Below are 13,095 nucleotides of genomic sequence, written 5' to 3'. Positions count from 1 at the left end.
TTTTTTCCGCGGACGCGTGCGCTACTACTAAAAAAGTAGCTTTTAAAGTATACTCAACGCGGTTGAAGTGCGGATGGCCGAATTTTGCACATGCGCAGTACAAATGTTTCGTCGTACTCTTCCTGGCCGTCAGAGGGCAGTACAGAGTCGCTTTCTTGTACAGGACATGCATAAAACCAGGATAGAAGAAGACTGGCGACCGCATTGCAAACAACAAACAGTAGATAGCGAACGCAAAGAAAGTAGAATAATGGAAGAAGAAACGCTTTTATGCCTCCTTTTTTTGGAAGAAGAGGAAAAGAACAAAAAGAGGGACAGGCAATGGTATGTGCGACCATTGAAACGGAAAAGGCCAGCAGATGGAGAGTTTAGCACTTTGGTCCAAGAGATGCGGAGTATTGACCCCGAGAAGCATTATCAATATTTCCGAATGTCTGCTTTAAAGTTTGACGATTTGTTACGTCGCATCGCTCCCTACATTCAGCACAAGCAGACACATTGTGCTCCAGTTGGTGCGGCAGAAAGGTTAGCCTGTCAGGACTCAAGAAAACAGAGAAGATCCCAATGCAGTAAACAGAAGGTTTTATTTAAATAATAATGTGGGTAAACAGACAATTGCGCGTCTGGGCATAAAGCCACACCAGGGCAGACGGCTGAGGCGGGGAGCACACACAAGCACCGGGGAGGAGAGCCACACACGTTCGGGCTCCGGCCAGACAGCGAACGGTGGGAGAGAGTATATGTGGGGGCCAACCACAAAAGGCCAGATGACAGTCTGACTACAGGCACTCGAGGCAGATGGAAGAGGAGATCCTGTGGCGGGCAGAGAGAGAGCGTTAGTGGTGCTGAAGGGAGAAGCCGTGCAGCTTCAGTGCTGAAGGACCCTCCTACTGGACAGCGGCAATGCCGCGGCGAGTGTGCGCTGCTGTAAGCACAAAAGGCAGTCAATAAAACAGGCAGGCAGTTAAGCAGGCAGAAGGAGAGTGGTCCGTAACTGGTGAGTGAGAAACAGTCTCTGAGAGCCGTCGAGTAATCAGAGTCCACAGAAAAACTCCCGGGTAGCAGAGAGCACAGACTGGGGTAGGAGAGATAATTCCACAACAAGAAACAGACACAAAACACGACTAGGAACTAGCGTAGCTAGAAATGGCAAGAACATACACTGTGACAGACTAGTATAAAGACAAAGTGACAGGCGAGTATCTCAACAAACTATGACAAACGAACTTGCCAGGAACAAACAAACACACAGGGCTTAAATACACAGACATGATGACGGGAAAACAAGCAACAGGTGAGGAAGACGAGAGGAGGCAATCAAACTGAACAGGAACACCTGTGAGGGAAGCACAAGTGAACCTGTAAAACACATACAAACACAAGACAACCACAGTACCCACAAGACAAAACCATAAATATATTTATATATATAAATATATACAAATATATAAAAACATATACACACATACATACAATATACACATATATACATATAACATCCATACATCCATACATATATATATATATATATATATATATATATATATATATATATATATATACACATACATACACATATATACACACACATACAAATACACATACATACACATACATACATCCACATGCACATATACATACATGAAAACAGAACACTAGACTAAACAAGACCTAAAAGACAAAGACTGGAAAATACAAGGGAGCGGGGAAAAATAACACACATAATGACAAGAGAATACAAGGGAGCGGGGAAAAGTCACAAGACATGGGAAAAACGTGGTCTGATATGACAATATCAAAACCACGCTCTCCCACACAAAACATTGTACTGTCAGGACCCTGCCATACACAACTAGATATAATTACCAACAAGATTATGGCAGAGTCCTAACAGGACCCTCCCCTCAAGGGACGCCCCCTGGCGGCCCTCAAGGAGAGACACAGGACAAGACAGATTGGACACTGGACAACATCCACGAAAACATGACAAACACCATTAAGGGAAGACAAGACAGAACAACTAGAGGGTTCGGGTGGGACAACAAGAACAACAAACAAGGGAGGGGGGGCGGGGGAACAGCAACGTTCACAGGAGGAGGGATGGGACTGGGTACAGGACGAGACCTCTGACCCCGGGGAGTAGCTGAGGGTTGGGTGCGTGGAGGCCGGGCAGGCCTAACAGGGTCTCGTGGGGAGGAAACAGCTTGGGGCAAGGCAGGAACAACAAGGTCAGGGTTTAAAGGCTGAGGGGAAACAGGAAACATGACAGGGGGCGCTGCGTCCGGCAGCGGAGACGACATGGAGACAGTGACAGGGGGCGCAGCGGGCGGCTGCGGAGACGAGACAGGAACCATGACGGGGGGCGCCGCGTCCGGCGGCGGAGACGACATGGAGACAGTGACAATGACAGGGGGCGCAGCGGACGGCTGCGGAGGCGAGACAGGAATCATGACAGGGGAGGCTGCGGACGGCAGCGGAGACAAGGCAGGGACAATGACGGGGGGTGCCGCGTCCGGCAGCGGAGACGACATGGAGACAGTGACAGGGGGCGCAGCGGGCGGCTGCGGAGACAACACAGGCTGGATAGACCCTGGCTGAGGCTGCACCGGCGAAGGCAGAGGCTGCTGCTTATCAGCGGACTGAGGGGTGGCAGCTGGCTGAAGAGCGGAGGAGCCCTTCTTCCTCTTCTTCTTCTTTGGGCGCGGTGCAGTGAGAGCGATGGCAGGAGGTGGTGTGGTGGGAACGATAGGCTCGGTAGAAGACCCTTCCGATGCAGATTCCCATGACACTTTTCGCTCTCGTTTGCCCCGAAGGCTGACTTGCGGGGCGGAGCTTACCGGACTCGATTTGGAGAGCGCAGGGTTCTCCTGGGTCATCACCCCGACAACACAGCCCTCCGGGATGGAAGGCAAAGGGACAGGATGAGAGGTGTCAGTAGAATCCCCTGGCTCCTCCCGGTTCATCAAATACTCCACTGTATCCGGGAAGCCCAGGGGTCTCAGGGTCCTTTGCTCTGCCGTAGTGAGGGGCTTGTCGAGGCAGCTGTTGAAAATCACCTTTAACTCTGCCTCGTTGAAACCAGAGTACTTGGCAGCCCTCAAAAAGTCCATAGCGAAATCCTTCACATTGGCCCCCTTCTGTCGGAGGCCAAACAGGACATGCGCTTGGCAGCTTCTGTAGTCAGACCAGGATAGGTCCATCTCCGCGGGATCCAGTCGTGGCAAGTTCGTAAATGGCACGTCTGGGCGCAAAGGCCACACCAGGGCAGACGGCTGAGGCGGGGAGCACACACAAGCACCGGGGAGGAGAGCCACACACGTTCGGGCTCCGGCCAGACAGCGAACGGTGGGAGAGAGTATATGTGGGGGCCAACCACAAAAGGCCAGATGACAGTCTGACTACAGGCACTCGAGGCAGATGGAAGAGGAGATCCTGTGGCGGGCAGAGAGAGAGCGTTAGTGGTGCTGAAGGGAGAAGCCGTGCAGCTTCAGTGCTGAAGGACCCTCCTACTGGACAGCGGCAATGCCGCGGCGAGTGTGCGCTGCTGTAAGCACAAAAGGCAGTCAATAAAACAGGCAGGCAGTTAAGCAGGCAGAAGGAGAGTGGTCCGTAACTGGTGAGTGAGAAACAGTCTCTGAGAGCCGTCGAGTAATCAGAGTCCACAGAAAAACTCCCGGGTAGCAGAGAGCACAGACTGGGGTAGGAGAGATAATTCCACAACAAGAAACAGACACAAAACACGACTAGGAACTAGCGTAGCTAGAAATGGCAAGAACATACACTGTGACAGACTAGTATAAAGACAAAGTGACAGGCGAGTATCTCAACAAACTATGACAAACGAACTTGCCAGGAACAAACAAACACACAGGGCTTAAATACACAGACATGATGACGGGAAAACAAGCAACAGGTGAGGAAGACGAGAGGAGGCAATCAAACTGAACAGGAACACCTGTGAGGGAAGCACAAGTGAACCTGTAAAACACATACAAACACAAGACAACCACAGTACCCACAAGACAAAACCATAAATATATTTATATATATAAATATATACAAATATATAAAAACATATACACACATACATACAATATACACATATATACATATAACATCCATACATCCATACATATATATATATATATATATATATATATATATATATATATATATATATATATATATACACATATATACACACACATACAAATACGCATACATACACATACATACATCCACATGCACATATACATACATGAAAACAGAACACTAGACTAAACAAGACCTAAAAGACAAAGACTGGAAAATACAAGGGAGCGGGGAAAAATAACACACACAATGACAAGAGAATACAAGGGAGCGGGGAAAAGTCACAAGACATGGGAAAAACGTGGTCTGATATGACAATATCAAAACCACGCTCTCCCACACAAAACATTGTACTGTCAGGACCCTGCCATACACAACTAGATATAATTACCAACAAGATTATGGCAGAGTCCTAACATAGCCGTAACCTTGCTATTCTTGTCAACAGGAGCTTCGCTTAGTAGCATAGCCGCAAGCTACAGGTTGGGCTGCCGGACTGTTTCCAAATTGATCCCTGAGGTGTGCCTGTCAGGAAAGGAACTCAGGAGTCAAGTGCAAGTTAACAATTTATTTAGAAAAGGTATATATAGAGAACTGGAGAGCAAAGTCACTGGTAGATCCACACACGGCACACCAACCCAGTCTCACCCCATTTCGTCAATATTTGACGACACTTGACCATTCGTCATATGTTGACGTGAAGGGTATACCTTTCGCGTCATTTTTTGACGAACTGGGGACTTCAATACTATTACGTCCGTTGCATTCTCTTTCCTATTTTATTACCATTTGCGCGTCGGTTTAGGGTTAGATTTACATAATGACATCCCTACCCAAACCTAACTCTAACCCCAACGCCAGGTGACAACTGTTTCTAACCCCAACGCCAGGTGACAACTGTTTAATTTCGCGTACACTGTTTAATTTTGCGTAATCTAACCCTAAACCGACGCGCAAATGGTAATAAAATAGGAAAGAGAATGCAACGGACGTAATAGTATTGAAGTCCCCAGTTCGTCAAAAAATGACGCGAAAGGTATACCCTTCACGTCAACATATGACGAATGGTCAAGTGTCGTCAAATATTGACGAAATGGGGTGAGACTGTGTTAGGCACACACCCGTTGACTCACTCTGGTGAAATCACTACTGTGGGGATGAAGCACTCCCACGGTAGGAGAGAGTGAGTCGGTGCAACACAATAGTCCAGTACAGATCCGAAGGGAGAGAGAGAGCCACCCACGCACTCCGTCGAGAACGCCAGCACAGTCACCACACGCAACAGAGGGATGATACACGCCGCCCTGAAGGTGGATGACAGGCGGAGATGGAAGATGGAAAGTCCAAGTTCTCAGACGGGTAATCCACTGTGAAATCCTGATGTAGTAGAGCCACCCGGAAACCACTGGTCACCGCCTAAAAACGAAGCGAACCAGCGGTTCCGAGAAACAACAGTCGTTAGAGTCAATATAATCCACAATGGTAATTAGGTGTACTCCACTCACGGGTGATGATGCAAACCGGAGAGAAAAGGAGACAGCTGGTATACTGCCTTGAAACGAAGCGAACCAGCTGTAGCGAGAGACAAACAAAGTCAATAAATCCAGTACTCCACAAGCGAGCGGTCCGGGTGAAGACGAGTCCCCGAACGCCGAAACCAAACCTGGGGTAACAGAGGAGAAGACAGAGAGCGACTGACAAGACAAGGCAGGGCAGCAGGACTGTGATAAAACAATGAGCGCGCAACGAAGGACAGGACTACGTGCAATATAAAGGAAAAGGTAAACGAGACACCACCGGTGAACAATTACCGAAACAAGGGGGCGGAGTTAGTGAAAACACGAGGAACCGGCACCACAGGTAAACAACACACACACACACAGATCACACAGCCATCGATCACCCAGCAGTCATGACAGTAGCCCCCCCTCCACGACCGGCACCAGACGGACCGGGAGACTCACCCTGTCGCCGACGGAGGTCCTCGATCAGCCCAGGATCCAGCAAATCCCGACCCGGAACCCAGCTCCTCTCATCAGGACCGTATCCTTCCCAATCCACTAAATACTGAAATCCTCTGCCCCTGCGGCGGGAGTCTAGTAACCTCTTAACAGTATAGACAGGGGCACCATCCACTAGACGAGGGGCGGGGGGATTAGGGGCAGAGACAGGGGGGTTATAGCGAGCAAACATCACAGGTTTAACCTTGGATACATGAAAAACAGGGTGAACCCGACCAAGAGAAAGGGGTAACTTAAGCTTTATCGTCACCGGATTAATGACCTTAGAAATACTGTATGGCCCAATGAATCTCGGAGCCAGCTTACGAGAAGGCTCACGGAGAGACAGATCCTTGGTAGAAAGCCATACCTTTTGACCACAAACGTAACGGGGTGGAGGTCGCCGATGACGATCAGCTGCAGTTTTGGTTCGTCTGGAATTAGATAATAACAGGGTCTTAGCTCTCCTCCAGGTGCGTCTGCACCTGCGTACGAAAGCTAACGCAGACGGAACCACTGCCTCGGGCTCCTGTGATGGAAACAGGGGAGGTTGATAACCGATGGAAAGTTCAAACGGGGATAAGTTGGTAGACGTAACGGGAAGAGAATTATGAGAATACTCAACCCACGGGAGCTGATCGCACCAGGAATTCGGATATTGTGACGACAGACAGCGGAGCGTTCTACCGAGATCCTGATTAGCCCGTTCGCATTGCCCATTGGTCTGCGGGTGATAACCAGAAGACAGACTGGCCGTGGCGCCAATTTGTCTACAAAACTCCTGCCAAAAACGAGAGATGAACTGAGGACCCCTATCTGACACTACGTCAGTCGGAATACCATGTAACCGAAAGACGTGATTAATCAAAACCTGAGCCATCTCTTTTGCAGAAGGTAGCTTGGGCAGGGGAATGAAATGAACCGCCTTCGAAAAACGATCCACCACAGTTAGAACAACAGTGTTACCATTAGATGCCGGTAAGCCAGTGACAAAATCAAGGGCTATATGAGACCAGGGGCGGGAAGGCACGGGCAAAGATTTAAGCAGACCAGCGGGTGGTAAATTAGATGCTTTATTACGAGCACAAACCGAACAGGCTAGTACAAACTGTCTGACGTCAGTGGACATAGAAGGCCACCAAAAACGCTGACGGACGGCAGCCAACGTTCTCCGAATACCTGGATGGCCGACAAATTTGGACTCGTGACCCCACCGGATGACATCGGAACGTAACCGCTCAGGAACCCATAGGCGACCCGCTGGGCACCCCTCCGGAACTTCCCCCTCCCGGCCGGCTTCTCTCACCCGCTGTTCGATTCCCCATACGAGGGCGCCGACCACCCTCCCCTCCGGGAGAATGGTCTCCGTCCTCTCCGAATCGGACTTTTCGAACAGACGGGAGAGAGCATCAGGTTTGGTATTTTTCGAGCCAGGCCGGTACGAGAGGGTGAAGTTGAAACGATCAAAGAAGAGTGCCCAACGAGCCTGCCTAGATGTTAGTCTTCTGGCCGAACGGATATATTCAAGATTCTATTGATCCGTCCAGACCAGAAAGGGCTCCGAGGTTCCCTCCAACCAGTGACGCCATTCACCCAAAGCGAGTCTAACCGCCAACAGCTCCCGATTCCCTATGTCGTAATTACGTTCTGCTGGGTTTAAACGGTGAGAGAAAAAAGCACACGGATGTACTTTCCCATCAATAGACGATCGCTGTGATAAGACGGCGCCTACCCCGACATCAGATGCATCCACCTCCACTATAAATTGTTTAGCCGGATCGGGAATAGAGAGGACAGGCGCAGAGATGAACCGGGACTTTAACACATCAAAGGCCTCCTGAGCCTCTCTATTCCAACGGAAACATACATTAGGTGAAGTGAGAGCAGTAAGAGGCTTAGCGATCTGACCAAAATTTCTGATGAAACTGCGATAAAAATTGGCGAACCCCAGAAACCGCTGAAGCTCCTTCCGAGTGTCGGGTACTGGCCAATCGGCAACCGTCTTAACCTTAGCGGGATCGGGACGAATTTCCCCCTCGGCAATAACAAAACCCAGAAACGAAACCGACTTCCTGTGGAACTCGCACTTCTCCGCCTTAACGAATAGCTGATTCTCTAAAAGCCGTTGTAAAACCATGCGAACGTGCTGAGTGTGTATCTGCATGGAGGGAGAAAAGATGAGAATGTCATCGAGATACACAAAGACAAATCTGTTAATCATGTCACCCAGCACTTCATTGACCATGGTCTGGAAGACAGCTGGAGCGTTACAAAGACCGAACGGCAGAACGGAATATTCCCAGTGTCCTGAGGGTGTGTTAAAGGCTGTCTTCCACTCATCGCCCTCTCTAATACGTATCAAGTGATAAGCGTTGCGCAGATCTAGCTTGGTAAATACGCGCGCTCCCTGTAATAATTCGAATGCTGATGACATTAATGGCAAGGGGTACTTATTCTTAACAGTAATGTCATTCAGCCCTCGATAGTCAATGCACGGACGAAGAGACCCGTCTTTCTTCTTTACAAAGAAAAATCCAGCACCAGCTGGAGACGAGGAGCGGCGAATGAGACCGGCTTTAAGAGCGTCATTAATGTATTTATCCATAGCCTCTCTTTCTGGTTTAGCTAGGGAAAATATACGACCCTTAGCCGGAGAAGTGTTGGGAAGTAGTTTGATCTCGCAATCATACGACCGATGAGGAGGCAGAGAAGTAGCCCGGGACTTACTGAAAACCTGATACAGATCCGAGTACTCCGCCGGGACTCCTGAGATATCGATAGCTGGAACCTGCGAGACAGAACAAGAGACAAGAGAAGGAGCAGGACCGAGACAAGAAACATAACACGAAGACTTCCAAGATAACACAACATTGTTCTGCCAATCAACGTGAGGATTATGTTTGGATAGCCAGTCATGACCTAAAATGACTGGCGATTGTGAATCCTCTAAGATGTAAAATTCAATCTCCTCACGATGATTGCCAGAAACAAACAAACTCACAGGGGGTGTGCGGTGCGTGATCACAGCCATATGCTGGCCCTTCAATGTCCAGGCAGACAAAGGAGAGGAGAGAGGGATGAGTGGAATACCCCAGGACTTGGCCAACCCAGCATCCAAAAGACACGCCTCCGCACCGGAATCCAGCAACGCCTGTGACGGGAAAGAGTTAATAATAACAGGCAGTGTGGTGCTGCTTACGGGAGATTTAAATGATGATGCGCCCACCGAGACTCCCAGGTTCATCGGCGGGCGTGAGCTTTTACCGGACAAGTGGCCGCCAGATGCCCCGGCTTGCCACAATACAAGCAGAGGCCATTAGACAGCCGACGATTTCTCTCCCCAGCAGATATACGAAACTTGCCCAGCTGCATAGGCTCCTCGAAGGGCGTTTCTGAAGCGATCTCCCCTGGTTCCGACATCCGCTGGTGAAATGAGCGACGCAGATCTCTCTGCCGAAGGCGAGACTCAACCCTCAGAGCCAGATCGATGACAGCTTCCAGGGACGTGGGTGGCTCCCTCAGTGCAATCTCGTCTTGAATGCCCGGTGTAAGACCCTCGAGGAATTGCGCTCTTAATGCCGCGTCGTTCCAGTTGCAGCAAATAGCGAGCGTCTTAAATCGTATAGCAAAATCAGTAACAGAGTCATTACGTTGCCGTAATCTCACCAACTCAGCCGCTGCCATGTCTCCCTTGAGTGAGCGGTCAAACAACTTTAACATCTCTTCCTCCAGAGCCTCGAACGAAAATGTAAAAGGAGCTTTAGCCCCCCAGGCGGCCATACCCCAGTCTCTCGCCCTTCCAGTGAGTAACGTCAGGACATAGGCCACCTTGAAAGTGGATGAAGAAAATCGACGGGGTTGGAGCGCAAAGACGAGAGAGCACTGCTGTAAAAAGGATCTGCAGGTGTTGGGATCGCCATTGTAGGTGGGGGGTGTTGCAGTGTGTGGCTCCCGTTCAACTGAAGCGGCTCCTCTGAGCTCTTTCAGTTGCTCAGACAGGATGCTGAAATCTCTGGCAGCAGCAGACAATAACGACGAATGTTGGTCGATGGCCGCCCCCTGCTGGTGAAGGGCGGTCTGCACCTCCAGACTTTCTAAACTTGCTGACTCCATACGTGGCGCGCTCATCTGTCAGGAAAGGAACTCAGGAGTCAAGTGCAAGTTAACAATTTATTTAGAAAAGGTATATATAGAGAACTGGAGAGCAAAGTCACTGGTAGATCCACACACGGCACACACCCGTTGACTCACTCTGGTGAAATCACTACTGTGGGGATGAAGCACTCCCACGGTAGGAGAGAGTGAGTCGGTGCAACACAATAGTCCAGTACAGATCCGAAGGGAGAGAGAGAGCCACCCACGCACTCCGTCGAGAACGCCAGCACAGTCACCACACGCAACAGAGGGATGATACACGCCGCCCTGAAGGTGGATGACAGGCGGAGATGGAAGATGGAAAGTCCAAGTTCTCAGACGGGTAATCCACTGTGAAATCCTGATGTAGTAGAGCCACCCGGAAACCACTGGTCACCGCCTAAAAACGAAGCGAACCAGCGGTTCCGAGAAACAACAGTCGTTAGAGTCAATATAATCCACAATGGTAATTAGGTGTACTCCACTCACGGGTGATGATGCAAACCGGAGAGAAAAGGAGACAGCTGGTATACCGCCTTGAAACGAAGCGAACCAGCTGTAGCGAGAGACAAACAAAGTCAATAAATCCAGTACTCCACAAGCGAGCGGTCCGGGTGAAGACGAGTCCCTGAACGCCGAAACCAAACCTGGGGTAACAAAGGAGAAGACAGAGAGCGACTGACAAGACAAGGCAGGGCAGCAGGACTGTGATAAAACAATGAGCGCGCAACGAAGGACAGGACTACGTGCAATATAAAGGAAAAGGTAAACGAGACACCACCGGTGAACAATTACCGAAACAAGGGGGCGGAGTTAGTGAATACACGAGGAACCGGCACCACAGGTAAACAACACACACACACACACACACACACACACACAGATCACACAGCCATCAATCACCCAGCAGTCATGACAGTGCCAAGCAATTTGGAATTGTCTGCAGTGTTTCCCACAGATCTGAAATTTACTTGTGGTGGTAGCTGGTGAAAAGGGCGATCATTATTATCCACCAACAAAAAATGGTCTACTATACATGTAACAAAGAACTAATAATGTGTGACACAACACAATACTTTGATTTATAAAACATTCATATTAATTTCACATTATAGTTCATTAATCTAACCACCCCAAACTTTTTTTGCCATAAACAAAGCTGACACTGTTTGTCAAAGCACCACGAAAACACTTTATGTTTTTGCACTGATATATGAAGCAATTTGATGACCCCTTTTATCAAACTCAATTATATACAATACCATGTATACTATAGCCTATATAGACAGTGCAGGTCTATATATTATAAATGTGACTGATGTTATAATGGTAATAATTTATATTAGATAGGCACTTTTACTGCTTCTGCTTTCTATTTCTCTTTTGCCGATTAAAAAAAGCTTAATCCACTAATTATTTCAGATTTAAAAGTCTACTTGCTGTCCCGATGACAGACTTTACATTACAGCTTTGCGTTTTTTATATCCTGAGTCAGCTAGAGCTTTGCTCATTCAGTATTAGCACTGCTTTTTGCTACAATCTCTGTGCAAACTGTTTAGATTTTAGTAAAGATATTGTCTATTAATAGTAAGATTAAAAAATATGATAAAGAAAATGAAGCGGCGCGTGGTCGTGACAAGAGCCAGTTGCTATCGCCATAGAAACCGGAGGCACGCTAAAACAGCACTCGAGCTTTAGCGCGGTAGCGCTCACGGCCGTTCTCCGATCGACTCGGGTTTTACACACAATATTAATCAGACTTGGGACCCGAAGTAATGAACTAGGACCGACCCGGACCCATCTGACCATTTAAAATATAAACCCGGAACCGTACGGGTCCCGCGTCCCCAGTGAAGAAAGACCTCTAATGGTAAAACTCTGCTCAAGTTCAGAAACATGAAAGGATACAATGTGACACTGAGGTTGCTTCGCGTCGCGCCCAATTCATTGAGAAACAGAGAGCACGTGAACGGACACTCAACCGGAGAGACACAACGTGCTTGCACGCAAAATGAAGCCAACTTAGATGCTATAAACACATATGCACATAAGCATATGCGACCATTTTGGTCGCAGTGTGTTCCCTGGCTGCTCCGTATGTGCTGCTGCAGTTGATCCAGTTTGCCGCGCTGGATGATGAGTTTATGACGCGTGCATCATCTTCACGGTCACCCGACCCCCACCTCTCTCTCGCGCGCTCTCTCTTTCGCTCTCTCTCTCTCTCTCTCCAAAACACGGGTCATCCAGTCGAGTTAAGAAAATACGGAAATTCGTAAAGTGATTTTTTTTTACCTGGGCGCGTCGCAATTTACCTGGGCGCAGCGCCCAAGTAGAGCCTATGTATGGGAAACACTGGTCTGCAGCCCGAGTATGTTGCTGTACCATCGCAAACGCAATGGTTTGACATCGCACAGGACTTCTGGCGAATTTGGAACTTTCCTCTGTGCGTTGGTGCCATAGATGGAAAGCACATTCAAATCAGGGCCCCTCCAAATGCTGGTAGTGATTTTTTTAATTACAAGGGGACTCATTCCATTGTATTGATGGCGGCATGTGATGCACATTACCGCTTCACAATGGTGGACATTGGTGCTTACGGTCGTGAAAGTGATGGAGGCATCTTTAAAGAGAGCGAGTTTGGCTCCAAAATCCTTAATGGAACCCTGGGTCTGCCAATGCCAGCTATCCTGCCGGGCACCAACATTGTGAGCCCCTATACTTTTGTCGGAGATGCGGCTTTCCCACTACACACAAACCTGATGCGACCATATCCTGGTAAGTTTTTAATATGCAAACTTTTAAAGAAATAGGCATAGTAACAACTGGTAGAAACTTGACGTTGTGTTCAAACCTCATGTATAATTTTTTG

Source organism: Paramisgurnus dabryanus, chromosome 10 (assembly GCF_030506205.2).
Source record: "Paramisgurnus dabryanus chromosome 10, PD_genome_1.1, whole genome shotgun sequence".
NCBI classification, from domain to species: domain Eukaryota; kingdom Metazoa; phylum Chordata; class Actinopteri; order Cypriniformes; family Cobitidae; genus Paramisgurnus; species Paramisgurnus dabryanus.
This window is presented reverse-complemented; position numbering follows the sequence as displayed.